The sequence below is a fragment of the Balaenoptera musculus genome, chromosome 2 (genome assembly GCF_009873245.2).
Source record: "Balaenoptera musculus isolate JJ_BM4_2016_0621 chromosome 2, mBalMus1.pri.v3, whole genome shotgun sequence".
Classification (NCBI taxonomy): domain Eukaryota; kingdom Metazoa; phylum Chordata; class Mammalia; order Artiodactyla; family Balaenopteridae; genus Balaenoptera; species Balaenoptera musculus.
In genome coordinates this window covers 9099522-9113565 of record NC_045786.1, presented here as the reverse complement: position 1 = coordinate 9113565, position 14044 = coordinate 9099522, and the positions used below count along the sequence as shown (strand labels likewise).

The 14044-nt window shown below is 35.3% G+C and overlaps 1 pseudogene; it reads right to left on the bottom strand.

Annotated features, from left to right (window-relative positions):
* Positions 1 to 14044, bottom strand: part of LOC118891340 — a 138963-nt pseudogene that overhangs the window by 38840 nt on the left and 86079 nt on the right.

Here is a 14044-nt window from a genome sequence, read left to right as displayed (position 1 = left end):
TTTGTTATATCCTCTGACTTTCTTTGGAACTCTTTTCACCATCTTGGGATATTGTTACTAGTAGAAAAAAAAAATCTGTTTTATCAAGATTCTGAAATACATGTTTAAACATTTTTCTTTCCTTTTTCTTTGCAACATAAAGATTCACATTGTGAATTATACAGCTTACTGACAGAGTGGTCTGTAATGAAACTAACAAGAATTTCTCTAAACTCTTAATGAAATTAAACACTGAGATGTTAAGATAAACAAGAAGCAAGATGTTTGAACATGAGAGTATTAGGACCAAGGGTTCAGCCTAAGAAAAAATAAATGCATTTGTAAAAACTGCAGTTACCTTAATGAATAATGCAAGGCAAACAGTTCAAAGGAGTGAATGCAGGCATAGTTTAAATTGGGAAAAGAGTGAAGACAATGGAAGGGGAATCTTGAATGGTTCACCTCTAGGTAAAGTAACAGGCATTTTCTATAAACCAGATAGACTTTTAATGGTGATTCTATTTTCATCTAAGGCATCTGAATAAAAAAAAAACAACAGTGCATGAACATACAGAAGGAAGTAGAACTGGGCAATGGTGAGATAACTGATGTATCATTTCAGGAGCTTAGAAAAATCAGCAATTCTCTGGGTTTTTAGCAAAAAAGAAAATACTTGTTTTTAATCATGTGTGTAAAAGGTAGCTATTGTTTCACTAGTAAACTCATGTAAAACACAGTAAACTACCACCTAAATCTAAAATGCAGCATGTGATTGAAGAGCTTCCCCACAGAATGGGTGGTGTGAGTGCTGCTGCTGACATGACTATAGCTCCTTCCATCTCCTATGGCTGGTGGAAAACACAGGTTCAGAATGTAGGTTCAATTTTCTTTTCTCTGATTATCTAAACTTCACGTAGGTAATCACAGAAAATTAATGAAAAGATAAACAGCAAATTGTTCACAGTGATTGTCTATGTGGGATGATCTTATGAATGACTTTATTTTCAAGTTTTCTCAGTAGTTTTCCAAATAGTCAAAATAAACGTGTGTGTGTGTGTATGTGTGTTTCTTCCACACATATAGTGGAAGAAACAATATATATGAGGAAAAACTGTAAATTGATAATGTAAGAATCCAGTATCAATTTCTAGTGCATCAGCAGAAAAACATGTTGATCACATTCAAGAATCTCCTGACTGCAACATTCTCAGGTGATGGGCTAGGACACACACCTCTTTTTCAAAGTCAGATCAGGATATCTGTGGCTTATTAGCTTTAGTGGCCCCTTTGATATACAAGTTCTTAAATCCTTTACATTTATTTTTGGAAAATTAAAAATTCATTGAGTCCTTTTATTTCTGTGATATCTCAATATTCTCAATTCCTCTCTATTTTTTTTGTAACCATGTCATTTGCTTATACAGAGTTTGAAAGTACTCATTGCTTAGTTACTCATCATTTCAGGGAAACAGGTAAAATCACTTAGCTATGTACTTAGTGACTGATTTATAAGATAATTATCATATAATCAGGGAGAACATTGTTCAATTATGGTGCAAAGTATAGAATGATATATTTCATACTCTTTCTTGCTCTTTATTGAGTTAATAAAATTCTTTCCTTCACTCTCCTCCTGTTCCTCTACTTCCTTCTCATCTTTTCTTCATTTCCTTTTTTCTTTTATTTGATGCCATATAGTATGATATGGTGAAAATGGAAGATTATTTTTAAAATGGAAAAAAGGAAAACATAAGAGGAAATGATATTTACATATTTAATTTTAGTTATATTTTCTGTAAATAACTGGTTATGCTAGTTATAACTTACTATTATAACATATTGGCTATAAAGAATGTAAAAGATTACAGAAAACATAGGGAAATGGCAAAAATTTGAAACATATGTTAGATTTGTTCTAGAGATGTATAAACCCACTATCTATAAGCCTTATATGAAACTTATTGAAGAAGAAAATCTAAATAAGAAAGTATACCTACCAAAGGATGCATGGACAGATGAATGGGTCAGGACTCCTTGATTTGTCAAAGTGACAAAAGGAGATTAATTAACTAAACAAATGTGTCTTGAACTACATAGTCCATGTCAGGCACTGGTCTAGGCATTGGGGGTAGAGCAGTGAGCAGAATGAAGTCCCTGTTCTCATTAATTGTACATTCTTTGGGACTGTTATAAATATGTTGATGAAGCTGATATCTCAGTGAATCTCATGAATCCCAAACTTAATTTATTGACCTTTGCCCAAATTTGTCATCCCATACTACCTGGCACACAATTGATGCTATATGAGATTTTGTTAATGAAATCTATGTCATAATAATGGCTAAGTGAGTTGTTTCATTTTTTCATTTTAGAACATTAGGTTTTCAACTTCTTTACTCTGAAATCCTACACTGTGAATTAAAAATAATCTTCTATATGCCTCATAGATACTTCTATAGGGATTTGTGTCCATCTCAATGATACAGTTTACAATAAGTTAAATGTGGCTAACAGCAGAACTGCACAGGATTAGGGAATTGAAAGTCGCTACTTTGTCTGTGGTTTCCTCTTGTTAAAAATGCCAAGTTTTGCTTGACTTCAATTCAAAACCATACACATTTTTCAAAATTTCACATGACTTTTTTTCTCAAATACTTCCTTCCTAATATGCCAATACTTTTTTTAGTTTTTTTTTTTTTTTTGCACAGTGTAACACAGCTGTCCTCAAAAATTATGGGAATGTCCAAATCTAGAACACCTTCCCATTTTCTAAGGATCTGTTTTAGAATTACTTCATAAAGACAATTTTCTGTTCAGCCATGTTAAAGTATAACCTAAAGCTTTTAGCAAAAATAATGGGCTTTTTAAACAATTCAGGCCAGATTCTAAAATTTGGAAAAAAAAAACAGATTTCATTCCTTGCCTGAAAATCTTTCCTGGAATTTTGTGTTTAAATTATCCTTTTTATAATTAGAAGTGAATATTGTCAACAGAGGAAGCATGGAATATTGGAGAAAAGTAAAAGAACACATAATTCAGCACTGGTTAAGCCTTTCTTGGTTTGGGAATTTTGAGAATGATTTTGGAGGCTGCCTAGATTTTAGGGATGCCAATAAATGTTCTGTAAAATAGTAGGTACTCCATTTCATTCTGGTAGAAAACTTTTTAAATCTATACCAAAGTCAGAGCAAGTCAAGGTCACTGCTGGATTTAGGCCTCTCACAAGAGTTATATTTTCCATAAGGCTTAGGAAAGAGAACAGATTTTAAATACAGTACGCAAAAGAAACCTGCATTCTGACATTCCGAAGTATCTCTTGCAGTTAGAGTGCTTATTGCAAAGCACCGGGTTTCATTTCAATGGAATATTGACACATGGGCTCAATAGGTCTCCCACTCATATTTTACTTTAATTATGATGCTTACAATGTACAATCATTTCCTTTATTTATAAATAGCCTTTTTTTTAAAGGAAATCAAAGTCTGACAAGTTTAGATTGCAATGCTTTTTTAGTATTAATGGTGACATCAAACATTTACTCTTCATGCCCTGTTAACCCTTCAGTCACAAATTCTAGCCTTAATGGCCATAATACATAACCCTCTTTTCCTGATGTGCTAACCTAAACTAAGGTGACAAATCTAAAGAGAGCTACCTTTGGTTTAAGCTCTTGGGCCTACATTGTGTTTCTGTCACAGGAGTGATGGTAAGAGGGACTAATTAAAAGTCCAATGAATGTGCCAGGGTTAAAATCACAGACTCTGCTCATTAACAGTCGTTTACCTATTTCCAGAGAATTTCCAGAGACTTCTTTCCATGTCTGAAAAGAACAAAAACTGAAGGGGGAGGGAGAAATAAGTTGAACAGAATCATTATAAATATTTTATATTAGAAATGTGATTTAAAAAAATTCACAGATACCCTCAATGGAGGAAACGAAGTATAAGCAGATTTTCAAATACTGCTTTTTTTATTATGTGTGCATGTGTATCTGTGTGGTACATCTGAGTGTGTGTGTGTGTGTGTGTGTGTGTGTGTGTGTATTTTAAAGGCGGAATATCCTCTCTAAATCTAAAGAGTAGAAAAAGAAATAGGAAAAACAATCAAAGCCATTTTGTTAATTGTCTTTTTCCTGCTGTTTTCCATGGTAATACTGGCTGCCAGACTTCTCTGCAGAGTGACAGTCCAACAATTTCACACACTACACCCTTTCAAGCACAATGAATGGCCGTGAAAGAGGCCGAACAGGCACCATTCAGGAAACATGTGATATCTACTCAATGCACTACCTTTCAGCCACATTTTCCAAATTGCAGTTAATTTAATTCTAAACAAAGGCTAAGGGGGACAAAATGAGGATTAGAAGGAAAAGAACATCTTGAGCGCTATGGGGATGGTTTGTGTGGAAGAACAATATAGCACTTTCTTCTGTTGCCAAGAAGGCTGGATGTAAAGATGCACTTTCCCTCTGCATCTGAGGCCTTCGTTTAGACGCTATGTCAACAATGAGAACCACGGCAGAAAATTCCCTGGCAATATAGAGTTTATGTAGGTTTTGGCTTTCCATTTGGAAACACATTTGATACAGTACGAAGTAATTTCATTTACTAGGAATTATCACATCAGACTTTCTACTGACATTTAGGAGCTACTAGTTTTGTAAGGTTATATTTTCCTCTATTTTTAACATCCTTTAAAGTTCAGGGAGGAGGGAAAGCAGTGAATTCAAAAGTTCTTGTAACAAAATACAAGGAATTATCTTTATTCAGTCTAGAGGTGCATGTGATTTCTGTGTTTAAATGTCAGTAAAGTAGGCCACAGTCATTTAAAAAACAAAACAGACCAAGAAAAGGTTAAAATGGTGTCCCTGCGAACTATTTCATGTTATTTGAATGAAAGAATCATGAGAAGAATTATCTCTCATGTTCATATAAGTCTTCAGATAAATGCTCACAAAACTCAGGATAATTCATTTAGATACAGCATATGTAAATCGATATTTCTATTTAAAAAAAACTTAAGGTAGGACTTTTTATTGCATTGGTGAGCTTTATGTGTTACAGTGTCATGAACAATTGTTTAGAGGTACACTAGTCAGATACCAACCTCAAAATTCCATAGTCACTGTCATAAATCCATCTCTAAGCACATTTGTATTTTCGTCTGTTACATGTAAATTCTAAGAGACCATGCTTATTTATTTATTTCCTGATCCAGGAAAAGAATCCAAATGAATTTGCTAATAATTCTCGTCTCCCTTACAACATAGTTCTGCTTGAAAATATGAGCACACCCATAAACTTATCTGCACCACTGTGATGATTACATAATACACGTTTAATCCAAGTGAGTTATTTGAGAGGTACCACATTGGTCTTCAGAGAATTTTTGACTCTACAGTAGTTTCAGAAGAATACACTTTTATTCAGTTCTGATTTGTCTGCTATCAGATAATCTATAAAGAAATGAGACTTGTAATGACTTCAGTTTCTGGTAGATAGTCTAGGGCTTAAGTATGAATTGCCCTAAATCTTTTCAGAATTTAAATGACAACCAGGATCATAGTATTTCAGACGTTTGACAAAGTCTTAAAATTCTTCCTTCTTCACCAGTTTCTTCTACTTTTTTCTCTAGTGTTGGGGACCCTTAGGGTTGACAACCTATAGTTGTTGAAATGCGCCAGACAAAAGGTCATTTTCCTCACGTAGATGAGCTGGATCAGATGTTACCTTGTGAAAAAGTCGTGTTTGATGCAGAGATTCAGGTGGGGAGCCAGGACTCCTATTATTCGAAGGTTTTGATCTGCTCGATGGAATCTTGATGGTTTTCTTGTAAAGAGGGATAGAAATGGATACTTTTAGTGAAGAGTGGCTTTTAGTGTCTAGGAGGCTGATTACTATCATTTCAAGGCTGGGACTCAAAAGCATCCAGCTCTGGGCGGGGGCCAAGGGGCCCCCATTGTAGAGCGTGGCGGACAGACCAGCCTCCTCTCGCGCTCCCACCACGCCCTCAGCTTGCTTACTGTTTTCAAGCCTGCATTCCTGTGGATTCAAACATACCTTGGGGATTTCAGCTGCCGAGAGAAGTGGGAAAAAACCTGTGTTTAATCACTGCCAAGCCCACCCCTGCGTGCTATTGTACATCTTGGGGGGAGAGTCATTGCACTATTATTTTGTAAACCCATGAAGTTCAAACAGTCCTACTTTTTGTAATATTCCATATAGGAAAAAGAAGCCTATGTTAAGTACTCAGGGTAGTCTACAGATGTGGATGCACAGGTTAAAAGACAGTTAACTACAAAGACAGTGTTACAATGCCTGAGGAAAGCACACTGTCCACAATGAGAGGGAGAAGACAGGCTAGTGACTCAGTGGTGCTTATCTAGCTATACCCTGTCTATCTATACACCTTAGTAGTATCTCTCAGGGCCCTTTCTCTTTAGGAAAGAAAAAATTTCTGGACTGGGTTTCAGATTAAAAAATAAATAAATAATGACATCATTTTGCACAAAAGGAGGAAGAAAACAATAAGGAAGCACCAGGAATAACCAGTGGCAGGTCGTCACATGTCCCACTCTTATTTGCAGAGGTTCATTTTCTCCCAATAGAACAAATCATCAAATTCTTCTACAGAGGATACCAGTGTCCTAGAGACCCACAGGTGGATAGAGAGACTGAGGAAACCCTTGAATAGTGAGCCACACTGAGTGAATATTTGTCCAAGTGCATTTCTTCTGAGGAGATGGTCACACTTTTACCCACATCTCAAAAGATGACATTACCCGAGGGTGGGGATGTCCCTGGCTTGCAGGGTATTAACAGCATTGGTGCTAAAACCACTGTGTTACATGAGATTTCCTTAGTTTCATTTCCCAGAGGGCCTGAAAAATGCTCTCACCATAAAAATGAACAAAATTCCACTCAGTCCAGTAAGTTCCTTAAAAACAAAAACACATGGTGTTTGTCATGTATTTGTTTGGAACGGGTGTCCGTGACCTGTTTCTCACACTTGGTCCAAATAAAGAGAACAGTCACTAAACTCAGAAGCTTCCACAAGTGCTGGTAATTCGCGAGTGATTCAATGTTTTTTATAACCCTGTTGAGCCACACAAAAGTGACACTGAGAATGAAGATACAGTGTCTTGTGTTACTTTGGGACACAGATATGTGTCTTTAATTTTACAATGTCACTATTCGCAGAAAATGGACCTTCTGGCATATTTAAACCTTATTTTGAGACTAATAAAGAACAGCTGAAAGTCTTCATCTTTAGAAAAGATGGAGACAAAACAGGAATGAATCACACGGCACTGTCATTCTGGGCATATTAACTCCCTATAACAGGGAAATATGGGTCCCTTGGACCATCTCAAAAGCTCCAGCAAACGCTGACCAAACAGCAGATGTCTGAACTTAACTTGTCATCTTTAAAGACAGTATTTAATTATTTCCCTTCATTCAGGCAACAAATGGCTCTTTTAGCAGGGACCGTCCATGTTTACTCAAATTCTTTCTAACCAACAAAGTGCTTGTATTCTTATTTTGTTTTAGAGGAAGATATCAATTACCATTGGTCTCGGTAGCCATGTGTCTATTCTAAAGCAATTAGGATAGCAAGAACTCTTGATTTTTCTCTTATCTGGGACATCCAGTTACTCGAATGATACTTTCAACAAAGACATGGGATGAAGACCACAAACTCCAAATTTGCCCTCTTGCTGGCAATGGTTTTGAATATCTCAATACAAAATAAAGAGTCTCTAAAATGACTGGTCCAATATTAATTTTGAATATTTTTCTCATTTACCAATATTCTACTAGTCAACTCTTAGTTATCTAGGTTTTCATTTTCTATGGAATTTGTTGTTCTTAGCTATTCAGCCATTCTGCCATTTTTAGGAGATAAATAAAACAGAATGAAACAAAAATCCGTTGGAGTTTCTGTTTTGCTCTAATTACTGATGAAGACCAAATTTTAAAAGTCATCAAAAGTGAACTTTTTACATTATCAATTCACTTTATTAATGGTCTTATTCCTTTTAAGAAGCACATACATGGGCTTGCCCTTCCCTAGGCAAGGTTCTAAGTGACTTGCATACATGAACTCAATTAATCTTCATGACAACCCCTTGACACGGATGGAATGACTAACCGTATTTTTCACATAAGTAAAAAAGGATTTACAAACTTTAACTTATTTAAAGTCACAAAGCTCATGAATGCTATTGCAGGATTTGAAATCAGGCAGAGTATCTCAGATGTTCTGAGCTTTTAACCCAAATGTTTGCCTCCTATTTACTCCTATGATTACTTTGTCTTAGTATTTGTTTTTCACTAAATTAAGGTATTTTCCCCAGTTTGATTTGTATTTGTTTGTGTGTCTTTTTTCATCATTTAATATTCAACATTTCTTTGTTATGTTTTAGATATATCTTTTATAAATAGCATGTTGCTGAATTTTTTAAAACAAATCTGATAATTTATGTATTGTAACTGGCAAATTTTGTCATTAACAATTATGGTGACTACTGATAGATTTATCTTTACTTACTTTGAGCTTTATATATGTCTCGCTTTTCTTAGCTTTATTTATTTTTTTAATTTTGTTTTTGCTTCTTTTTTTTTTTTTTATTTCTTGATTCTGCTTTGCTTGTTTTTATATCTTTTTAAAAATGTAACAATTTATACATTATAATCTTATTTTGTGTGAATGTATTACTTAGGTTTACTTATCATTACCATTTGCTTTGCTCTCTATTCTTCCTTAAATCTGCCTCTTTCTTTCTCATTTCCTTCCTTCCTTTCTTCACTCTTTTCTTCCTTTCTTTCCTCCTTCCTTCCTTCTTTTTTTTTCTTTCTTTCCTTTCCTTTCCTTTTCTTTCTTTCTCTTTCTTCCTGAAATACATGACTTAGAAGTTTTGTACTGTTCTGTTGGTGGTAAGCACTTTCAGTTTTACCATTCCATTATCTTCTCACTTTTATTGTTGTTGTTGAGAAGTATTCAATCAATTTGCTTTAAAGAACTTTAAAAACATATGATATACATTAACACACACGGACAACTTGGAGCAACACGTAACAATACATAACTGTAAGGGGCTATTATTCAATGTCAGTATCTTAGAAGAATGATACATTGTCACACACTTTTCCTAAATTAGCTCACAGGTAATCCAGTTAACTTACATAAGAGAAACTTGATTATAAGTAACAATGCTAATATATAAATAATAATAATAACTACGATAGTTGGCTGTTTCTTTTTCCAGGAACTCTTCTAAGGCCTTTTCAGAAATTAATTAATCTAACCATTTCTATGATGTGTCTAGGTATAATTTTCTTTGTATTTATTCTGTTTTGGTTGTGAAGTCTTTCTTGAACTTATGGGTTCTTGTTTTTAATTTATTTTGCAAAATTTTCTGCCATTACTTTTCAAATATTTTTTCTGTCCCATTCTCTTTCTTTAGATCCACAAACACATATGCTAAATATTTTCACCGTGTCTCATTTATCTCTACATTATTTCCAAATTTTTCTACCTTTTAGGCTTTCTGAATCTCACCCCACATTTTCTTCTGATCTCTGTGTTTACCTATCTCTTCAGCTGTGTACAATCTCCTGTTAAATTCATATGCTGGGTTTTTAAGCTCAGTTATTGCATTTGAAAGTGCCAAAGTGTCCGTGAGATTCTTTTTTATACTTTCTAGTTTTCTATACCTCCTATCTTGGCATTTAATTTCTTTTTTTTTAAATAAATTTATGTATTTTATTTTATTTATTTTTGGCTGCGTTGGGTGTTTGTTGCTGCGTGCAGGCTTTCTCTAGTTGTGTAGAGCGGGGGCTACTCTTCATTGTGGTGTGTGGACTTCTTCTTGCCGTGGCTTCTTTTGTTGCGGAGCACAGGCTCTAGCCGTGTGGGCTCAGTAGTTGTGGCTCGTGGGCTCTAGACTGCAGGCTCAGTAGTTGTGGCACACTGGCTTAGTTGCTCCGTGGCATGTGGGATCTTCACAGAGCAGGGATCAAACCCATGTCCCCTGCATTGGCAGGCAGATTCTCAACCACTGTGCCACCAGGGAAGTCCCCATTTAATTTCCTAAACATATTAATTATAGTTATTTTCAAGTCTGTGTGCAATAAATTCTAACGTCTGAATTTCCTGTTGGTCTGTTTTAGGTTTGTTTGTATTATCTATCTTTTCTTCTCTTGGTTTTAAATCATATGAAGTTGTGTCCTGACATGATTGGTAATTTTATTGAACTCTAGACATTGTCAATGAAAACATTATAATATGCAGATCTGAATAATGCTGTTTTCTTCACTATCACTTCTGGTGAGCAGTTAGGGTTAGGGGCAGATTAAGTTAAGGTTAATGAGTGCTGATCCACAGCAGGGCTTCCAAATTTGTAAGAGCTGATCTATTTCTGATTCACCTCATTTAGTTGCATATAGTCCTGTGAGGGGTCCCAGCTGATAGCCTGGGGTGTTAAAATGTTCCCTTCTCCTTCTTAAGCTGTGAACACCAATTTTTGTCTTTATAGCTCCATATGATTTTGAAAGCACTGCCAGCTTCTGAGTCTTTCAGCAGCCTCATAAAAAATAAAAAATATTCAATATCTCAGGAAGAAAAACAACACAATGTAGGGGCTCACATCTCTGAACTGAACTCCAGAAATCTCGTCCCACACAATCACAGGTGTTCACTAAACTTGGTAACTCTCTGATGTTTTCAAGCACACACTCACACACATACACACACCACACACACACACACTATTCTGCATCTTGGCCTGCATTCTTAATTACTATACATAATTTAATGCCCAGCTGTGTCTGGATAATAGACAATCAATACACTGTTAAGAGAGAGGAAAACAATATATTTCTAAGAACTTACTCATGTTTCAGGGACTCTTAAGTACCTTACATATATTATCACACTGATTAGTAAAATCCCTAGGAAATTACATTTACAAATGATAACTGAGTATGGAGACATTAAGCAACTTGTCAAAATTTGCATATCTTCAAATGGTCAAGCCAAGATTAAAAACCAGGCTTGTATGAAGGAAAACATTTCATTGTCTTCTTTATATTAATATTCTCTATTCTTTATCTATTATTTTTTTCTTTTTCACTTCTTCCCCTCCTCTTCATCTCTCCCCCCTTTCCTTCCCCTTCCTTTTTTTTCTTTCTTTATAAAATATAAGGAGAAAACGTGATCCAAAGACATTCTTAGCCTGGATTCTGACTAGCCCAAGTACCAGCACCAGTGACGGTGGACATTATGATGACATTGGCTGTCTGGTGAATTAGGATAGGGGAGGCAGGGTCTGCTACATCCCAAGGAGCAGCTGCACCATCGCAACTGTTCCCCATGTGATCCCTGAGCACCACACGTCCCTTCTTCTCCCTGATTTCCTAGTCTCCCAGCTTGCCACAGGTCTCTCCACTTATTCTCAGACCTTAGTTTAGGTACCAACATTATCTTTGATTGAGAACTACATCCACTTCCTAAATGATCCATAATTTCAGTTTTTGCCAGGCCCCAATCCATCCTCCAAACTACGGCCAAATTGATCTTTCTAAAATGCAAAACTTTTGATGGTGTCACCTACATGCCAAAAGCCTTCAGTGACCTTCATACCCCTCAGAGTAGCCCTCAGCAGGGAACTGAAAGCACTTTATGGTCTACCCCTTCTCACTTGTCATTGGCTCTGCACATTTTCATAGCTCTTTAAACATGCCATGTCCCCTTTTTTATTTATCTTTTCTCACATATTTTTTCTCTTTGGCATTGTAATGTCTTTACCCTCCCTGTTTTATCTTCCATAACTCCTCCATTCATAATATCAACTTAGTCATGACCTCCAAGAAGATTTTTCTAATCACCAAAGGCAAGATTTCTACGTGCTGCCACAGGTCTCTGTGCAGTCCATATTATCAGCTCACTGGTCATGCTGTCCTAGAGTTTACTATTTACTTGATTATATCCTAGTCACCATTGTGCCTCACAATCAGCATGAGACCTAAGAGCCCTCATTAAATGTTTATCTAATAAATGACTGAATAAACGAGTGATAAAAAGATAAAGGTGCAGTAAATTACCCATAGTGTAACCTAATTTATATGCAAGAAAAACTCTTAAACACATATATACAAATAAACAGGCATACTAGTAAAATAATTGGAAGATGATATAGCATAATATTTATAATAGTTATAATAAAAATGTATTCATAAATCACTTGCATAATTCAAACCGTCACATAAAAGAGATTATAGTGCTACTCCTAATTTTATCACATCGGGGATTTCCAGTGCTTTTGCATATCACCTTCTGGAGTGGCATTGTGCTACTGGGAACTGAACCTTAATTTGATTTCATAAATTATACTCAATTATATATTTAATTTCTATCATGTTGTTATCACTTGACTTGTTGCCATGGTAGAAAGGAATGACTTTACAACTGCTTTTGAGTTGCTTACAAACTTTTGGAGAGAAAAAATATTAATATATAGATAAAAGTTAAGAGTTTTCTACCAGGTAATCAGGAGGTGTGTATACTTGTCTGTAAAATATTCAGAGGTTGGACTTTATATATTTTAATACCTCTCCATTCTACTCCTCTCTGAGCCAATCTCTTCTGCTCCACTGTACTTCCTTTTGAGGCATAGAATCCTACACTTAAAAAAACTGAAATAACTTCAAGAAGCATACTATTTGTCTGAATGTCTCCTTCAACATTATCACCAAGTGGTCGCATGTTTCAGACCTGAACACCCCCAGTAATGGTAACTCAGTAGTTCTCAAGATTTTACTGCTTTGTGCTATCTCCTGTAGTTTCCAATCACATTGTCAAGACCAAGTCCAATCCCTTTTTCGCCTGTTGACCAAATAATATCTGAAGATAAATATTTTGTTGCTTCCGAATCTCATCTTTTTATTATTTTAAAATCCTTAAATCAAATCTAGACAAGAATTAGCCAACTCGCAGGGCTGGCTTTTTGAAACCATGTACAAGTGTATATATCTCCAAAATAAAATTTTTCTTCTTAGATTCTGGCCTGTCTCTACTCATCAAGATATTTTATATGTATATATATTTATATGTATAATATTCACCTAATGCCAGTACCTAATACTGGCAATGACTTAAAAATAGGTACCATTATTATCCCAATAGTACAGATGAAGAAATTGAGGTACCAAGAGGTGAGATGACAAGTGTGCAAAGATGGAATTGAAATTTGAGACCATTTGGCTCCAGAGTCCGTCCAAATGATATACTGCCACTCTGCTCTATGATGCTGTGAATAGTTGTGCACTGTAACTACAATCGCAATGACAAACATACAGCTTATTATTTTCTCTCTGTGATGGTCAAAGTTTATCAGGGGATTTGTGCCTCTATAGCCACAAAGCTAGGGGGAACATTATCAAAAGACTCTTCCAACAAGCTCTACTACACAACACACTTCTATCACCTAACTCCTACTTATTTTTAAAACTTTAATTCAGTTACACTATGTCTTGCAATTATTTTTGCATTTTTCAACAAATTCCTAAATCATTCAGTAATATGTTTTTATATAAAAATATATATGCATATTTTAAAATATAACTATATGTTAAATTCTAAAACTCTATACTTAAATATAAAGCCATATTTAAATAAATGCACTAAGAAAAGATTAGATGAAGTATCTGAATGTCTGTAATGAAGTTGTTGCAAATGGATTTGGGGAATATTACTTTTTTCTTTTTAACATCTTTATTGGAGTATAATTGCTTTACAATGTTGTTAGTTTCTGTTTTATAACAAAGTGAATCAGCTCTATGTATACATATATCCCCATATCCCCTCTCTCTTGCGCCTCCCTCCCCCCCTCCCTATCCCACCCCTCTATGTGGTCACAAAGCACTGAGCTGATCTCCCTGTGCTATGCAACTGCTTCCCACTAGCTATCTATTTTACATTTAGAGAAAATATTCGTAAATGAAGCAACTGACAAAGGATTAATCTCCAAAACATACAAGCAGCTCATGCAGCTCAATATCAAAAA